Source organism: Typopeltis vanoorti, chromosome 15 (assembly GCF_054136105.1).
Source record: "Typopeltis vanoorti isolate ZY-2024b chromosome 15, IOZ_Tvanoo_1.0, whole genome shotgun sequence".
Taxonomy (NCBI): domain Eukaryota; kingdom Metazoa; phylum Arthropoda; class Arachnida; order Uropygi; family Thelyphonidae; genus Typopeltis; species Typopeltis vanoorti.
Genome location: NC_143563.1, coordinates 55,120,337 through 55,139,010, shown reverse-complemented (window position 1 = coordinate 55,139,010; position 18,674 = coordinate 55,120,337). Strand labels below are relative to the sequence as shown.

The following is an 18,674-nucleotide window of genomic DNA, read 5'->3' as shown; positions in this document are numbered from 1 at the left end:
CAGTGCAGTATGACATGGGACATTGTCTTGTTAAAATATGCAAGGGTCATTACCCACGCATCAGAAGCATGTTGTCCAGAATGTCCAGATAGCCATCAGACAATGGTTTTGGGCATGTCCACCAATGGAACAAACCTCAGCCAACTGAAACATCCTGATGCCATTACTGACCTTCCACCAAACTTGCATATGGAATAACGAAGTCCTGCCAGAACCATCCCCTGGGTAATCTTCAGATCCAAACAAGCCCATCAGAGTGAAACATTTGAAAGAGTGATTCATCACTCCACAGAACCCTTTTCCAATCATCACTACCAATGTCCAAGAAAGGTGTGAAAGACACAGATCCAAATGGTGTTTGGGATTGAGGGGGTGATGTGTGGTTTATTTGCAACAGTTCTGCCATGGTAACCTAAGTCATGCAACTCTTTGTACAGTTCCACTGCTGACAGATGTCCCTGCAACATTTTCCAGGTTGAGTGCAATGTCCACTGCTGATGACATGCAGGATGCTCAAATATTCTGAGCCAGAGCTCGATCTTGGTCAGTGAGTGTCAGTAGCCACCCAAAGAGTTTTCCTGCTGTAGTAACACCAACTTTCCATCTACGAATGACATAAGCAATGGTGGATTGTGGTATGCTGAGATGGGTAGCAATGTCTTGGACAGAAAGACCACTAATGTGACACCCAACTACTATCTCACATTGGGAGTCTGTCAATTTGACATAGAGTACAGTGCAAAACATTACAGGCCTATCTGTTTGGCAAATTGCTGACAAACTGAACCATTTGAGGTCAACAATCAGTAATGGAACTGCAGGAAGTGTCCACTGCAGGTAACACTCACTGATTGTGAACGTAGGATAAAATGCAAAAACTGACATTCGTCAACTGACATGTTGAATGCAGAATTCCAGGCATCGAATGAAACACAAATCTGCATAAAAACATTCAGACCCAAAGTCCACACAACATGGGTTTCTATGATAGGACTGCAATATGCAAGCTCCACATTACCCGAACCATCGTCTTCAGTGGTGAAAAGAGCATGTATGGGTGAGATAGAAGCTTGGATAGTTTTGTTATGGAGCAATGAATCACACTACACCCTTTACTGAGCAGATGGATGGGTATGGCAGATGCCCGGTGAATGTTTCTTACCAGAATATGCAACCCCAACTACAAAATTCAGAAGTGGCAGTGTAATGGCATGGTCCTGTTTTTCCTGGTTTGGATAAGATGTCTGTTTGTGGTGCTACGAATCTTGAATTCTGAGAGGTAACTGAATATTCTGGATAATGCAATGCTTCCTACTTTGTGGCATTTCTACAGAACTACCACTGTCTCTTTCAGCAAAACAATGCATTGTGTTATAAGGTCTGTTGCTGTAACTGCATGGCTTGTGGACATGAACATCACCACACTTGATTGGCCTCCACTGAGCCCTGATCTAAACCCTACTGAACATCTGTGGGAAGAACTGGAGCATCAGATGAAGTCAAGGGGATGTCCGCCCCACTCATTACATGCCTACAGGAATAATTGTCCAAATTCCCCATTGATCACTATTGTACACTTGTGGAACTTATGCCCCATGGATTGATGCAGCAATTGCAGCAAAAGGAGATCCTACATTTTATTAAAGTGGATGCCATGGCTGTTTGTTCCTCACACTATGGTGTCCATTGACTTATTTTCAAGCAGTGTATATCTTAAACAGCTTCATTAGGGATGGAGATATCATAAAAAATAAAAACATTAAACTGCTCTTTTTTCAATTCTATATAGGAAAACCTTTGTGAATGCACTAACTTAAAAATGCTCAGTACCCACAGGCAAAATATTGGTAACACTTGTTTCTCCATCTGTTGTGATAAGCCATTAAACACTCATATCATAACTGTATTCAACTTTCCTCTTCCCAAATACAAGAGATTACAGAAGTGTATAGCACTTTACTGCCTATATAGCCAGTGTGTGTGTGTGTGTGTGTGTGTTTGTATTATTTCAAAGAATTCCATGAAGACCTATGCTCACGGTACTCTTAGCAGAAACTTAGCCTTGGTGTTGCATGATATACGGAAATTACTAATTAGACTGCAAATATTCCAACAGTTACCAGCTTTCACTGCAAGATGCTTGACAGCAATACCAACTGTTTTTGTCTCCTGTATAAACAGAACACAAAAGATAAGCTCTTTCACATTCTATTACTCAATTATTTTGGAGCCTCTTGTTTTTTTTTTTTTTATCTTTCTGTATCTGTAATTTTGTTTAGTTAATTGCTGTTATTACTTTGAAAAGTAAACAATCATAAAAGAGAGCAAGGTATGTTTATTTGATTTAAAATAATATTAATAATAAAAAAATATATTTTAAGGTTAAACAAGCATTTGACTGAGCAATTTTAATCTCCCTCACATCCACCTCCACTGAGGTCCCAATGAAATGCTTGTAAATTTACCTGAACAATAAGTACTAAAATCACCATGTAAACTCCTTCCTCGTGATAACTAAAAGCAACATAAGTTTTAAGTTCTCATAATATTTAATAAATTTTTAACATAAACAGCATCTGATTTTGCGCTCCCTAAATCCAGGAGCATAAACCTTTACCTCCTGTGGATTTTAGTTAACTGATAAAAGCAAATATTCTTAATCAATGGCACTAGATAAAGTCTGGTGTGCATTATTAACATTATTAACCACATATTTTGGTTTGTAGTTTTAAATTTCTGGATTCAAAACTTGATAAAATTTCTAATTTCCTTTTAGGAAATTAACATGCATAATGTTGTCACATAAAGCTTGGATAACTTGGAGGAGACTTACACAGAGATTTTTAAGCAATGTGTAATAGCTTCTAAATTAATGACTGATCTTCACCTTCTTGGAGCATACTGTCATATGATATCGGCCAAGATATTGAAATAACAAGGATAAGCTAGTAAAATGGGATTTTGCTGATCAAGTTGTATTCTGTGTTGGCTCACACCAAAATAAAATGATCATACATGATGAAATTTCATGGCAATAGGACATCACCGAGTTAAACAAGGCTCTCACTATTTTCATCACAGAAGTAGAATGAACAGTGAAAAGTCAACTACTGGAATAAATAAAACTCAATATCACCATAATTGAAGATATATGCCATCATCATCATAAGAATAAACAGAAAAGAACTGGAACTGGCAGACGAATTAGCAAGTACCATATCCACTATAACTGATGTTACTGAAACAAAGAAGACAAAACATAATATTAGTCACACAATAATGAATAGGAAAGGAAGGAAGGTATAACTATTGCATTTAATGCTAAAAAGGTGATAATATTCTTGAATAGCAGGCAATACCAAATAGTGTGATGTGAATAAACACCAGAATGGACAATGAGAAAGCAGCCAACACAAAGAAAAGGGAAGAATTAATCCTTATTGGAGATTTAAACAGCACGGTAGGAAATCATTACAAGACATATGAAAATGTTTTGGGAAAATCTGGAGAGAAGTATCACTCCAGATTTTCTGCTGGATTTCTGTTCAAAACATGGACTTGTTATTACAAACACCAAGTTCCAACATAAGGATACACATAATTCACACAGAGAAAAGGATAAGAAAGAAATAAGAAAAGTCTCAATGACTATATTATTGTTGATAGTACTATCTTCATGGTAGTTTATAATTATGATAAAAATGAACTTCATATCGAAAAGAAAAATGATAAAAATCAAAGTCCAGTAGCTTTAAATTGTGGATTGTGCACTCAAACAGACAAACTATTATCCAAGAGGGGGAAGGATGCAAGTTAGAAAACAAGAACTAAAACTGGGAGACTCAATGGTAGAATCTGAAGAAAACACTGATTCAGCCAGAAATGTATATGGTAAAGTTATATACAAAGATAGAAAAATCAGAATGCCATGGTAGACTCAGGAAATTAAAGAGTCAGTTCTGAAAAAGAAGAAAGCATATTGCAACTTCTCAGCAATTAAGTCAACATGTGGTCTGAAAGGTTTTGCTTTCTTACATATTATTCTTACAGAAGAATATGTAAGAAAGCAAAGTAATGTGTAAAAGTAGCTAAACTATAATCATAAGAAGACTTTGGTAAGAAAACAGAAGATAAATACCAGAAAGGTGGAAAAATGTTTTGGAGGCTATTAAAAAAGCTTAGAAATAGAAGAAATTAAATGAAATAAGATAAAGATATGTTAGATGTCTGCAGTAATTTGAAATAAGAAGTGACAGAACAGGGGAAGAAAATAGACAAAATAAATGGATTATGGAGTGCATATCTATCTTTCAGGTACAAAAAGCCATCTAAATCCTGAAATGTGGAAAAACAACTGGAATAGATGATATGTGACTAAAAATTTTCAAATATAAAGATGTATAAAAGTTTTACAGATGCTGTAGCATAATTCATAAGGCCTATTCAGAAGACTGAATTCCAAATGATCAGAGTAGATCCCTAACAATACCATCTATAAAAAGAAAAATAAGTGAATGTCAGAATTACAGAAAAACTTCCTTTAATGATTCAGTAACATCAAAGAGGCTAAAAAAATTGTGGAAGGGAAACTTGAAGAACAAGAAGGGTCTAGGTGAAGCAGAAGTTGACAGGATCAAATTTTTACTTATACAATTAATTAACAAATCGTGGGAACATAATAAGGATCTATATTTAAGTTTTCTAGATCTAGAAAGGGCATATGACAAGTTAGTAAGAAAAAAGCTGTTCAAAATGCTATAATAGTATGGTGTAAACATCCCATTATGTCAATCAATACTCTGTGTGTATGTGTGTGTGTGTTAAAAGTCCATTTCTATGAAACTGAAAATTAAAAAAAAAAAAAAAAGGAAATAAAACTGAGTGTGATAATTACAGAGTAATATCCTAACAATGTTTCTGGTAAGATTTATGCAAGTATACTTGAGAAATGGCTAAGAAAAATTATGGAACAGAAGCTTGGAGAAGAACAAGCAAGATTCATGCCAAATAATGATTGTCAGGATCAAATTTTCACTTTAAAACAATCAGCTGAGAAATCATGGAAATATAACAGATCTGTATTTAAGTTTCATAGAGCTGAAAGAGGCATATGACAAGGTGCCAAGGAAAAGTTGTTCAAAACACTAGTCATATGGTGTCAATGAGACATTACATTATGTAATACTTAGTCTGTATTTGAGTTGCAAAACAACATTAGAAATGAAGGAGTTACAGGAAGATGATCAGACATTAAATCAGGTATAAGGTAAGGGTGTACATTATCTCCACTATTATTCAACATCTACATAGAACACATTATCAAGGAAAGTGGTATTAAACCTGATATGAAAATGGAGATATTGATCTCAGCTCTTTACTTTATGCAAATAATGTTATACTTCTAAATAAATCCAGTACAATCTACAGGATCCTCTGACTAAACTGGATAACTGCTGTAATAAATTTGGCATGAAAATCAGCAATAAAAAGACAATGAAAATGGGCATAAATTAAAAACAACTGTATCCTGGATGCTGGACCTGTAGAACAAGTAAAACATTTCGGCTACCTAGGCACAATTTTTAGTGTAAATTAAACATGGAAACAGAAAACAGAATTGGCAAAGCTGGTATGATAGGAAGTCAACTGAATAAATTTATATGGAAGAAGAGAGAAATTAGCTGAAACACTGAATTAACATTATACAAGAAAGTGATCAAAACCAATTTCAACTTATGAATCAGAGAGCTGGGTTAGAAATAAAACACTTAATCAAAGACTGGAGGCTACAGAAATGAGAGTGCTGAGAAAAATTAAGCAAGTGAATAGATTGCCTCAGTGGTAGTATCATATTAAAATGATATGAAGAATAAAACTTAACATTGCTAGAATTCAGGAATGTGTTGGTAGAGCTAATCTCAGGTGGTATATCTACTTAAACAGAATGGGGGAAAGGTTAGCAAAACAAGTGTTCTTGGCAAGGATGACAGGAAAAGAACCAAGAGGAAGACCAAGATCTATGTGAAGTGATACAGTAAAAAGTGCCTTAGAAGAGAGAAATACGAGGGTGGTCTGAAAAGTTATCAGCCTAACAATGAAAAAACAAATTTATAATTTCAAAATTATTTTTATTTTTCAACAAAATCTCTCTTAAGACTAATACATTTATTCCAGCGATGCTCCAGTGCCACTATCTCGTCCCTGTAATGGTTCTCAGTAATATCGGCAAAATATCCCTCTACAGCTGCAATCACCTCTTGATTCGAAGAAAAACACTGACCAGCAAAGAAGAGTTTTAGTTGTACACTTCTTTGTACATTTGAAGTACACTACAAATATCTCTGGATCAAAGAGACAAAACTCTTCATGAGAAGAGAGTCTGCATCAAATATGAGACAGCAGTCAGAGGGAGCCAAATCTGGAGAACAGGATGGATGTTCCAACAATTCATAGTGCAGATCCCAATGGGCAGGTGCACTGTCCTGATGAAAGATGATTTTTTTCTTTTGCAAACCGGGTCTTTTCTCAGGAATTTTTTTCATCTGGTCTGGTTAAAAGATAAGAATAATATTCCCCAGTTATTTTATTATCTTAATCTTTTCAAGATAATTAATAAACATATTGCCTTTAGCATCCCAAAACACCGAACCCAGGATCTTTTGTGCTGATGGAACCGACTTTGTCTTCTTTGGCACTGAACAACCGGCTTCTGTCCACTGTTTTGACTGCTGTTTGGATTCTGGTGTGTAATGGTGAATCCAAGTCTCATTCATAGTAAAAAAAATCAATGGACAAAATCAGTTTTATTCTTGTTAAAATGATCCAAGTACTGTTCAGATTTTCATGCGAGTGAGTTTTTGATCTGCTGTGAGAAAGTGCAGTACCCATTTTGTGCAAAGCTTTTTCATATGCAATACTTCATGCAAAATATATCCTACACGTTCTTTTGAAATGCCTATAGTCTCAGCAATTTCAAGCACATTAATTCGCCAGTCATCCAATGCCATATCGTGCACTTCATCAATGATTTCTGGTGTTGTTAAACTTTTTGGACGTCCTTCATGTGGATCATCTTCAAGGCTGGTACAGCCACATTTAAACTTGGCAGCCCATTTCTTAATTGTCGAAAATGAAGGAGAAGAGTGTCCATAAACTTTTATGAACTTCGAATTTCTTTTGCCGTTAAACCTTCTTTTACAAAGAAATTTATAACCACACGATACTCAATTTTATCCATACATATACAGATAACACTTTTGTTCAGACAAACTACTTGATAGAACAAACAAACTACTTGATAGAATGACTTGCAATTTCACATGGATGCTTATGACAGATATACCAACTTAAAAAAAAATCTTGCCAATAGAGTTGTCATCTATGGTCGAGGCCAGGAACTTTTCAGACCCCCTCGTATACTACTGATAATATTAGTCTTAACAGAAAGTGACAATTTTAAAGATAGCAAAATATATCTAAATGAGCACCTGGCTGGAAATCTAAAGCACATACAGTTTATTACCAAGAAACGTAAAGAAGAAGTACACTATAAATATCTCTGGATTAAAGAGACAAAACTCTTCAAGAGAAGAGATGCTGCATCAAATATATGGCAGATCAGATGCAAAGAAGACCTCTATAAACTCTAAGAATAAATGACTTATGAACAATGGCAGATTCAGTAGAATTAAAGAACTTATTTCCTCATATGCTGCAAGTACTCAAAATATTTTGCATATAAACATAAGAATTGTCTAGAAATAACTGAAATGTTTTTAAACTTTTCAAGAAGTTTTCAAACTGTCAAGAAGTAATTATGTCTGCTAGATATCTTGATATTGACAAAAATCTAGGTTAAAGATGAAGAAGTTCATTTGTACCATTTAAGTGGATTTAAAAATTACCAATGTAGAAATTATAACAAACCTGGAGGTATAATTATTTTTATTTGAAACTATATCTATAAGTGACATTACTAACATAAAAATTAAAACAGCTGAAAATGTCAAGTATGTTTAGAACTTCTTTATATACATACTTAAGGGTCAAAGCTGTATAATTGAGAGGAGACTTCCACATAGCCTTTAAAGGAATGCGGAGAACCAACCAGGGCTTCTGACCTAATCTCCAAATCCTCACCTCCTCATGGTGCACCCTGTTGGGTATCTACCTGGATACTAACGAACGAGGATGGGCTGTAAATTTGGGATTTAGCCGACCAAATTGTATTCTTATTGGCTTAAACCAATATAGAAAATGATGGTACAACATGACAAAATTTCATGCCGGCTGGGGCGTCGCCAGGTTAAACAAGGCCCGCGCTGCTTTCGCCGGGGAACTAGGGCCAACAGCGAAAAGTCAGCTACTGGAACAAATCTGAAAGCACACCCCAACTCAACATCACCAGAGTTAAAGATCGGTACTATTAACATAAGAAGCCTGAATGGCAAAAAAATGGAGCTAGCTGAGGAATTAGATAAGTACCAGATCGACATAATAGGGGAGAATGAAACAAAAAAGACAAAAACCGGTGAGATCTTTCTGAGCAATAAATACAAAATGTTATATTCAGGCAATGACAATCAAGGAAAAGAAGGAGTAGCCATAGTATTCAACACAAAATACGAGGCTAATCTTCTTAAATGGCAGGCAGTCTCAAGTAGAGTGATGTGGGCAAATATCAGAATGGGGAATTGGACAATGAGACTTATTTGTGCCTATAGTCCCCATAGAAGGTTCTACTAAGGTAGAAGTGGAGGAATTTTTTGATGCTTTAGAAAAAGCACTGACACAATGAAAAAGGAAAAGTTAGTCCTTGTTGGGGATCTAAATAGCAGAGTAGGAAATGACTGTCAGACATACAAAAATATTTTGGGAAAATTTGGAGAAAAGAGCAAAGCTAATAATAATGGCAAATACCTGTTGGATTTCTGCTCAGGACATGGACTGATTATTACTAACACCATGTTCCAACATAAAAATGTGCACAAATTCACATGGAGAGAAGAGGCAAGGAATAAGAAAAGTCTCACTGACTATGTTATTGCTGATAGTGATGTTTTCTCCCTGGTGCAGGACACCAGAGTGTACAGAGGATTTGAAATTGAAAGGGATCATTATTTAGTCTTGAGCAGGATAAAATTGAATTTCATATTGAAAAGAATAACATGTAAGAAACTTTTAAAGCGAATAAAAGTTGAGCAGCTCTCAGATGTAAACTGTAGACTAAAATACACAAACATGATTGAAGAAAAAATGAAAGAGTTTGAGAACAGGAACCAAATCTTGGAGATTCAGTGGCAAGCCTTGAAGAAAACCCCGACTGATTCAGCCAGAGAGGCATGTGGTGAGGTTGTCTGCAAGGATAGAAAAAACAGAACTCCATGGTGGACACAGGACATTACAGAAGCAGTGAAGGAAAAGAAGAAAGCATATCAAAAGTTCCTGGCAAATAAGTCAGCTTGTGCTCTTAGAGAATACAAAGACAAATGTAAGAAAGCGAAACACTGTGTAAAACTTCTTCTTCTTATTGTGCTATCTTCTATCGAAGGTCAGCGACTATCTTAGCAAACAAACTGCGCTCTTGTGTTAATCTGAGCAGTTGTGCACCGCTCTTTCCTGTCCACGTCTTGATGTTGTCAAACCATGATATTCTTTTTCTTCCTCTAGTTCCTTTGCCATCAATTCTTCCTATCAAAATAGTTTGTAGAAGTTGGTATTTGCTGTTTCTCATGATGTGGCCAAGATATGATGTTCTTCGTTTCTTGATTATTTGTACAAGATGTTTAGCTTTGCCAATGGATTTTAAGACATCTTCATTGGTAATTTTTTCTGTCCGTGATATCTTTAGCATTCTTTTGTATAGCCACATCTCAAAAGGCTTCAATTTTCTTGATGGTTGTCGCCTTCAATGTCTATGTTTCAACTCCATAGAGCAGAATAGACCACACATAGCATTTCAGCATTCGGCATCTGATTTCCATGTTTAGGTCTTTATTGCAGAATAGTGTTCTCATTTTCATGAAGGACTGCCGTGCAACTTCAATCCTTGTCTTTATATCTATTTCTGGATCCCACCATTCATTAAGCCAGCAACCAAGATATTTATATCTTGACGCTTGATCAATATTTTTCCCATTGAGTGTCAGCTTCATTGATGAGGCTGGATGTTTGCTGATGATCATGTATTTTGTCTTGTTGATGTTTATATTTATTCCCATTCTTTGGCTTTCTATGTATACTCTGTCAATGAGTTTTTGGAGATCCATAATATTATCTGCAATTAGCACGGTGTCATCTGCATATCGTAGGTTGTTAATAATCTTTCCATTTATTGTGATTCCCTCTGGGCATTCTTCCAATGCTTTTTTAAAGATTACCTCTGCATATATGTTGAACAGGAGTGGTGAGAGCACACATCCTTGTCTCACTCCTCTTTTGATGTTAATATCACTAGTGGTAATGTTGTCTAATTGAACGGTAGCTGACTGATTCCAATACAGATTTGTTATTAGTCTTACGTCTTGTTCGTCTAGCCTTATTTGTTGAAGGACTTCTATTAAGTTAGTGTGTCTGACTTTGTCGAATGCTTTTTCAAAATCTATGAAACACAAAGACAGATTTCTGTTTTTCTATGCATTTTTGTATCAATATTTGGGTACAGAAAAGGGCCTCTCTAGTACCAAAACCATTCTGAAAGCCGAATTGTGTTTCACTTAGTTTCTTCACTTTTTCTATAAATGCGATTCTGAATTACTTTCAAAATATTTTTAATGTTTGGCTCAATAGACTAATAAGTCGGAAGTCACCACAGGAATTCGCTTTGGGTTGTGTAAAACTAGCTAAACAAAAAAAGTCATTGGAGGACTTTGGCAAGAACATAGAAAATAAATATCAAGAAGGTGTAAGATATTCTGGAGGTTGTTGAAGAAGCTTAGAAATAGAAGAATGAGTGCTGTAAAAGGAGTTAGAGATGGTAAAGGTGACATGAAAACAGGAAAAAAAGATATCCTTGAAGTATGGAGTAATTACTTAGAAAACTTGCTAAATGAAACAAGCAGTGATAGCACAGTGGTAAAAAACACTCAACAGGCAGCAATACATATCCATACTTGAAGTAGAAAAAGCCATCAAAGGCTTGAAATGTGGAAAGGCAGCAGGAGTAGATGATATTCGACCAGAAATGCTGAAGTATGCTGGTATAAAAGTCTTATAGTGGCTGCACTGCATAGTTCAGAAAGCCTGGACAGAGGGATGAATTTCTGATGATTGGAGTAGAGCTCCAATAGTACCCATATATAAAAAGGGAAATAAAACTGAATGTGAAAATTACAGAGGTATTTCCCTACTGAGTGTTCCTGGCAAGATCTATGCAAGTATACTTGAGAAACGGTTGAGAAGAATTGTGGAAGAAAAGCTTGGTGAAGAACAAGTTGGATTCAGGCCAAATAGAGGCTGTCAGGATCAGATCTTCACTTTACGACAAATAGTCGAGAAAGCATGGGAATATAACAAAGATCTGTATTTAAGTTTTGTTGATCTGGAAAAGGCATATGACAAGGTGCCAAGAGAGAAGCTATTCAATATGCTATGGTTATATGGTGTCGATGGGGCATTATATCAAGCAACACTTAGTCTTTATTTGAGTTGTAAGTCAGCAGTTAGAATTGAAAGAAGTACAGGAAGACGGTTTAATGTTAAATCTGGTGTGAGACAAGGATGTACATTATCCCCTCTATTATTCATTATCTATATGGATCACATTATGAAGGAAAGTGGTATTAAACATATCAGAATTGGAGATGTTAATGTCAGCTCTTTGCTTTATGCAGACAATGTTATACTTCTAAATAAATCGGCAACAAGTTTGCAAGATTTCCTGACTAAATTGAATAACTGTTGTAATAAATATGGTATGAAGGTCAGCATTAAAAAGACAAAGACAATGAAAATAGGTAGAACTGTTCTGAAAAAACTTTTATTGGGATTATATTGATCAAGTGTATATAATAAACAACTAAGTTATACCAACTAGTTTCACCAACTAAGTCTGTTGGCATCTTCAGGGTACATAACTGATATAAGGCACTAAAAAGTAAAAAACTGTTACAAACTAAAATCAACCGAATCCAATTATATTAAACAAAGAACAGAGCGCGTACAATACATTCACAGAGCATGGATGATCTCACTTGTTGTTATTTAGGAACGTTCTATAGTTGGCACCATAATTCAGTTCTGGCGAGTTGAAGGATCTGATAAGGGTCTTCCAGATCACGGGCAAGATTAGTCTTGGTTCCTGTTACGGTTTTGTGTATACAGCGGGCAACTGTTGTGGCCTCCTTAAAAATTCGGGAGCGGAAGTCCTCCTCCGTGTAAGGAATTGTGCTTCTATCCCACTCTATGGTATGGTTCATTCTTGAGAAATGAAAAGCTAAACCCGATTTTTCTTCTCTGTTATTATTGACGTCACCTATATGTTCTTTTTGCCTAATTTCAAGGCTCCTTGAAGTTTGGCCGATGTAATTCAACCCGCACGAGCATGGTATGTTATAAACTTCAGCATATTTGGAGAAAGGATGGCTATATTTTGGAGATCTTAAGAATTATCTAGTCGTTTCTGTGGGTTTAAAGGCCACTCTTTAAAAGCACAATTCCTTACATGGAGGAGGACTTCCGCTCCCGAATTTTTAAGGAGGGCACAACAGTTGCACGCTGTACACAAAACCTTAACAGGAACCAAGGACTAATCTTGCCCGTGATCTGGAAGACCCTTAACAGATCCTTCAACTCGCCAGAACTGAATCATAGTGCCAACTATAGAACGTTCCTAAATAACAACAAGTGAAATCATCCAAGCTCTATGAATGTATTGTAAGCGCTCTGTTCTTTGTTTAATATAATTGGAATTGGTTGATTTTAGTTTTTAACAGTTTTTTACTATTTAGTGCCTTACATCAGTTATGTACCCTGAAGATGCCAACAGACTTAGTTGGTGAAACTAGTTGGTATAACTTAGTTGTTTATTATATACACTTGATCAGTATAATCCCAATAAAAGTTTTTTCAGAGCTTATTGGTCAAGAAAATTACGCGTTTTTTTTAACATAAAAGGTAGAATTGTTGAAAATGTCAACTGTGTTGTGAATGATGAACCCGTGGAACAAGTAAAACATTTCAGCTACTTAGGAACGATTTTTAGTGAAGATGGAAAATTAAATATGGAAATAAACAAAGAATCAACAAAGCTGGTATGGTAGGAAGTCAACTGAATAAATTCATATGGAATAAGAGAGAAATTAGTTGGAACACTAAATTAGCTGTATACAAGACAATGTTCAAACCAGTTTTAACTTATGGATCTGAGAGCTGGGTCAGAAGTAAAACACTTGACCAAAGACTAGAGACTGCAGATATGAGAGGCCTGAGAAAGATTAGAGGCGTGAACAGATGGCATCAATAGCAATATTATATTAAAAACGAGGATATTAGGAAAGAACTTGACATTGTCGGCATCCAGGAATGCATTAGCAGAGCTAATCTCAGGTGGTATGGTCACTTAAACAGAATGGGCGAGGAGAGATTAGCAAAACAAGTGTTCTCTCCCAGGTTGGCAGGAAAGCGATCCAGAGGAAGACCAAGATATAAGTGGATTAATACAGTACAATGTGCCTTAGACGATAGAAATATAAGATCTGATAATGATAATATTGGAGTCTTGACAAGTAACAGACTGATTTGGAGGAAAATTGTGGATAGGAAGTTAGTAATGATGTAAATTCTTCATGTAGTACTATCATATCCTGTACACTCCTTGAGGGTACATATCAGGAATTTGATAATGATGATGATTATATACATACAAGCTCTCAAAAGTGTATTCTAGATGAGATCAGAAGTGAAAATGTTCTCATAATTGGAGATATGAATATTGACTTGCTTAAGGATAGCAGCTCCTCCCAATATTATCTGGGTTTACTTGCCATACATGAACTCAAACAATACATTAATGTCCCCACAGAAGAATTCAATAGCAGTATATCATGCCTTGGTCATGCATTTCAGAGAACTTTGAGTAGAAACAAAATTCAAGCAGCAGTTCTGCATCAACCTATTGTAGATCACTTTCTGATTGGTATTCAAGTACAACTGCAAGAACAGCACAAAGACAATGCAACTGAAAACACCCTTTACTCAACAACTGACTACAGAGAATTGAAACATAACTAGAGCACTGCCAGTTGGAAAGAAATAACGGACAGAAACAAATACTGATAATTTGTATCATAAATTTGTTGATATATTAAACAGTACAATACAAGACTTGATCAAAGTTAAAAAAAAATAAATAAAAATAAAAATATTAAAAAATAAATAAAGAAAGAAACTAAGCCCTGGATTACACAGGAAATCAGACACTAAAGAAAAACCAGAGATAAAATATATAAAAAGTAAAAAATACCACACAAATCAATATTATGAACAAATTTTCAAGTACTAGAAATCTAATACACTTCTTCTGCAGCTTCTCCCACTTAAGTGGGGTCACTGTTGATGATGAGTCTCCTCCACATCCTCCTGTCTTGGGCTGTCACCATATCCAAGTTCTTCATCCTCAAGTCCTCTTCTACTAGCTCCCTCCTCTTCTTTGGCTGTCCACACTTCCTCCTTCCTTGCACATCCATCTGCATGACCCTTCTTCCCACATATTCGTCCTCCCTCCTCATCACATGACCAAACCATCTCAACCTTGCCTCCTGTATCTTTGCTCCTAAGTTCGTAACTTTCACTGTTCCACTCACATAGTCATTTCTCAGACGATCCTTTCTGGTCACACCACACATCCACCTAAGCATTCTCATCTCTGCTACTTCCATCCTGCTGATGTTATTTTTCCTCAGGGCCAAAGTTTCTATAGCATACATCATAGCTGGCCTCACTACTGTCCTATAGATTTTGCCTTTCAGACTGATCGGCACCCTCTTATCGCATAACACTCCAGCCATCTCTCTCCAGTTCCTCCAACCCGCTTGTATCCTGCATCCCACTTCTTTTTCAGCTCCTCCATCTTCTTCCACTGTTGAACCTAATTATCTAAAGTACCTCACCTTCCTGATGACATTTCCTTCCAGCTCCAGATCTGTCTCCTAGAGCCGCCCACTGTGCAACACATATACTCTGTCTTACTTCTGCTCAGTCTCATACCTCTCTCTTCCAGTACTTTTCTCCATCTTTCCAGTTTAGTTCGCACTTCTTCTCTTGAATTTGCACACAGCAAGATGTCATCTGCATACAACATTGTCCAAGGTGCATCTTCTCTCACCTCCTCCGTCACAATGTTAAACAGAAACGGACTTAATGCTGATCCTTGATGCAAGCCAACTGTTACGTGGAAACTTTCTGTCTGTCCCAGACAGGTCCGAACACTCGGCTTCACATTTCTGTACATCTCCCTGCACCAGCCTGACATATTTCTCCGGAACCTTCTTCTCTCTCAGACACCTCCAGACTTCTTGCCTTGGCACTCTATCGTATGCTTTCTCCAGATCAATATATGCCAGATGTAGCTCCCGTTGTTTCTCTCGAAACTTTTCCATCATCTGCCATAATCCAAAGATAGCATCTGTTGTTGATCTACTAGGCACGAAGCCAAATTGTTCCTTTGCAATCTCTGCCTCCTTCCTCAATCTTCCATCAAGAACCCTTTCTAAGATTTTCATTGTGTGGGACATCAATCAACTTTATTCCTCTGTAATTTTTAGTCTTGTGCATCCTCTTTACCCTTGTAGATCGGGACAAGAGTACTCTCCCTCCATTCCTCGGGTATATTTTCCTGTTGGCAAACTTTCATGAACAAGTCCCACAACAGGTCAATTCCCTCTTCCCCCAGTGCCTTCCATGACTCCACTGGAATCCTGTCGGTGCCCACTGATTTTCCATTCCTCATCCTCTTCATGGCCTCCGTCACTTCAACTTCTACTAATGTATTAGAAATCTAATACACCATCATCGTCATCAAATTCCTGCCATGTACCCTCAAGGGGTGTACAGGATATGATAGTACTACATGAAAAATTTACATCATTACTAACTTCTTATCTACAATTTTCCTACAAATCAGTCGGTTACTTGTCAATACTCCAACATTATCAGATCTTATATTTCTATCGTCTAAGGCACTTTGTACCATATCAATCCACCTATATCTTGGTCTTCCTCTGGGTCGTTTCGCTGCCAACCTGGCAGAGAATGCTTGTTTTGCTAATCTTTCCTCGCCCATTCTGTTTAAGTGACCATACCACCTGAGATTAGCTCAGCTAATGCATTCCTGGATGCTGACAATGTCAAGTTCTTTCCTAATATCCTCGTTTTTAATATGATATTGCCATTGATGCCATCTGTTCACACTCATAATCTTTCTCAGGACTCTCATATCTTCGGTCTCTAGTTTTTGGTCAAGTGTTTTACTTCTGACCCAGCTCTAAGATCCATAAGTTAAAACTGGTTTGAACACTGTCTTGTATATAACTAATTTAGTGTTCCAACTAATTTCTCTCTTATTCCATATGAATTTATTCAATTGACTTCCCACCATACCAGCTTTGTTGATTCTGTTGTCTATTTCTATATTTAATGTACCATCTTCGGTAAAAATCGTGCCTAAGTAGCTGAAATGTTTTACTTGTTCCACAGGTTCTCCATTCACAACACAGTTGACATTTTCAATGATTCGGCCTATTTTCATTAACTTTGTCTTTTTATTGCTGACCTTCATACCATATCTATTACAACAGCTATTCAATTTAGTCAGTGAATCTTGCAGACTTGTAATGGATTTATTTAGAAGTATAACATCATCCGCATAAAGCAAAGAGCTCAGATTAACATCTCCAATTTTGATATGTTTAATACCACTTTCCTTCAGAATGTGATCCATATAGATAATAAATAACAGAGGGGATAATGTACATCCTTGTCTCACACCAGATTTAACATTAAACCATCTTCCTGTACTTCCTTCAATTCTAACTGCTGACTTACAACTCAAATAAACACTAAGTATTGCTTGATATAATGCCCCATTGACACCATATAACTAGTGTATTGAATAGCTTCTCTCTTGGCACCTTGTCATATGCCTTTTCCAGATCAACAAAACTTAAATACAGATCTTTGTTATATTCCCATGCTTTCTCGACTATTTGTCGTAAAGTGAAGATCCGATCCTGACAGCCTCTATTTGGCCTGAATCCAGCACCAAACTTTTCTTCCACAATTCTTCTCAGCCGTTTCTCAAGTATACTGGCATAGATCTTGCCAGAAACACTCAGTAGGGAAATACCTCTGTAATTTTCACATTCAGTTTTATTTCCCTTTTTATATATGGGTACTATGAGAGCTCTACTCCAATCATCGGGAATTCGTCCCTCTGTCCAGACACTGTAAGACTCTTATACCACCAGCATTTCTGGTCAAATATCATCTACTCCTGCTGCCTTTCCACATTTCAAGCCTTTGATGGCTTTTTCTACTTCATGTATGGATATGTATTCCTGACTGCATGTCTGGTCGGTATTTTTTTTTATCACTGTGCTGTCATCACTGCTTGTTTCATTTAGCAGTTTTTCAAAGTAATTACTCCATAGCTCAAGGATATCTTTTTCTCCCATTTTCATGTCACCTTTATCATCTCTAACTCCTTTAACAGCACTCTTTCCTCCATTCCTAAGCTTCTTCAATAACCTCCAGAATATTTTGCCACCTTCTTGATATTTATTTTCTATGTTTTGCCCAAGTCCTCCCATGAGTTTTGTTTGGCTAGTTTTATACAGTGTTTAGCTTTCTTACATTTGTCTCTGTATTCTCTAGGAGCACAAGCTGACTTATTTGCCAGGAACTTTTGATATGCTTTCTTCTTTTCCTTCACTGCCTCTTTAACTTCCTGTGTCCACCAGGGAGTTCTAATTTTTCTATCCTTGCAGACAACCTCACCAGATGCCTCTGGCTGAATCAATCAGTGTTTTTTTCAGGGCTTGCCACCGAATCTCCAAGGTTTGGTTCCTGTTCTTAAACTATTTCAGTTTTTCATGAATAATGTTTTTGTATTTTAGTCTACAGTTCACATCTTAGAGTGCTCAACTTTTGTTCGCTTTAAAACTTCCTTACATGTTTTTCTTTTCAATATGAAATTCAATTTTATCCTGCTCAAGACTAAATGGTGATCACTTAAAATTTCAAATCCTTTGTACACTCTAATGTCCTGCACCAGGGAGAAAACATCACTCAACAATAACATAATCAATGAGACTTTTCTTATTCTTTGCCTCTTCTCTCCATGTGAATTTATGCATATTTTTATGTTGCAACATGGTGTTAGTAATAACCAGTCCATGTCCTGAGCAGAAATCCAACAGATATTTGCCATTATTATTAGCTTTGCTCTTTTCTCCAAATTTTTTCAAAATATTTTTGTATGTCTCACAATCATTTCCTACTCTGCTATTTAGATCCCCAACAAGGACCAACTTTTCCCTTTTCATTGTGTCAGTTACTTTTTCTAAAGCATCAAAAAATTCCTCCACTTCTACCTTAGTAGAACTTCTGTGGGACCATAGGCACAAATTAGTCTCATTGTCCAGTACCCCATTCTCATATTTGCCCACATTACTCTACTT

At 36.4% G+C, this 18,674-nt stretch overlaps 1 protein-coding gene across 1 annotated transcript in view; it reads right to left on the bottom strand.

Moving 5' to 3' along the window:
- Positions 1–18,674, bottom strand: part of AGO1 (protein argonaute-1) — a 322,424-nt gene that overhangs the window by 244,991 nt on the left and 58,759 nt on the right. The window lies entirely within an intron of this gene.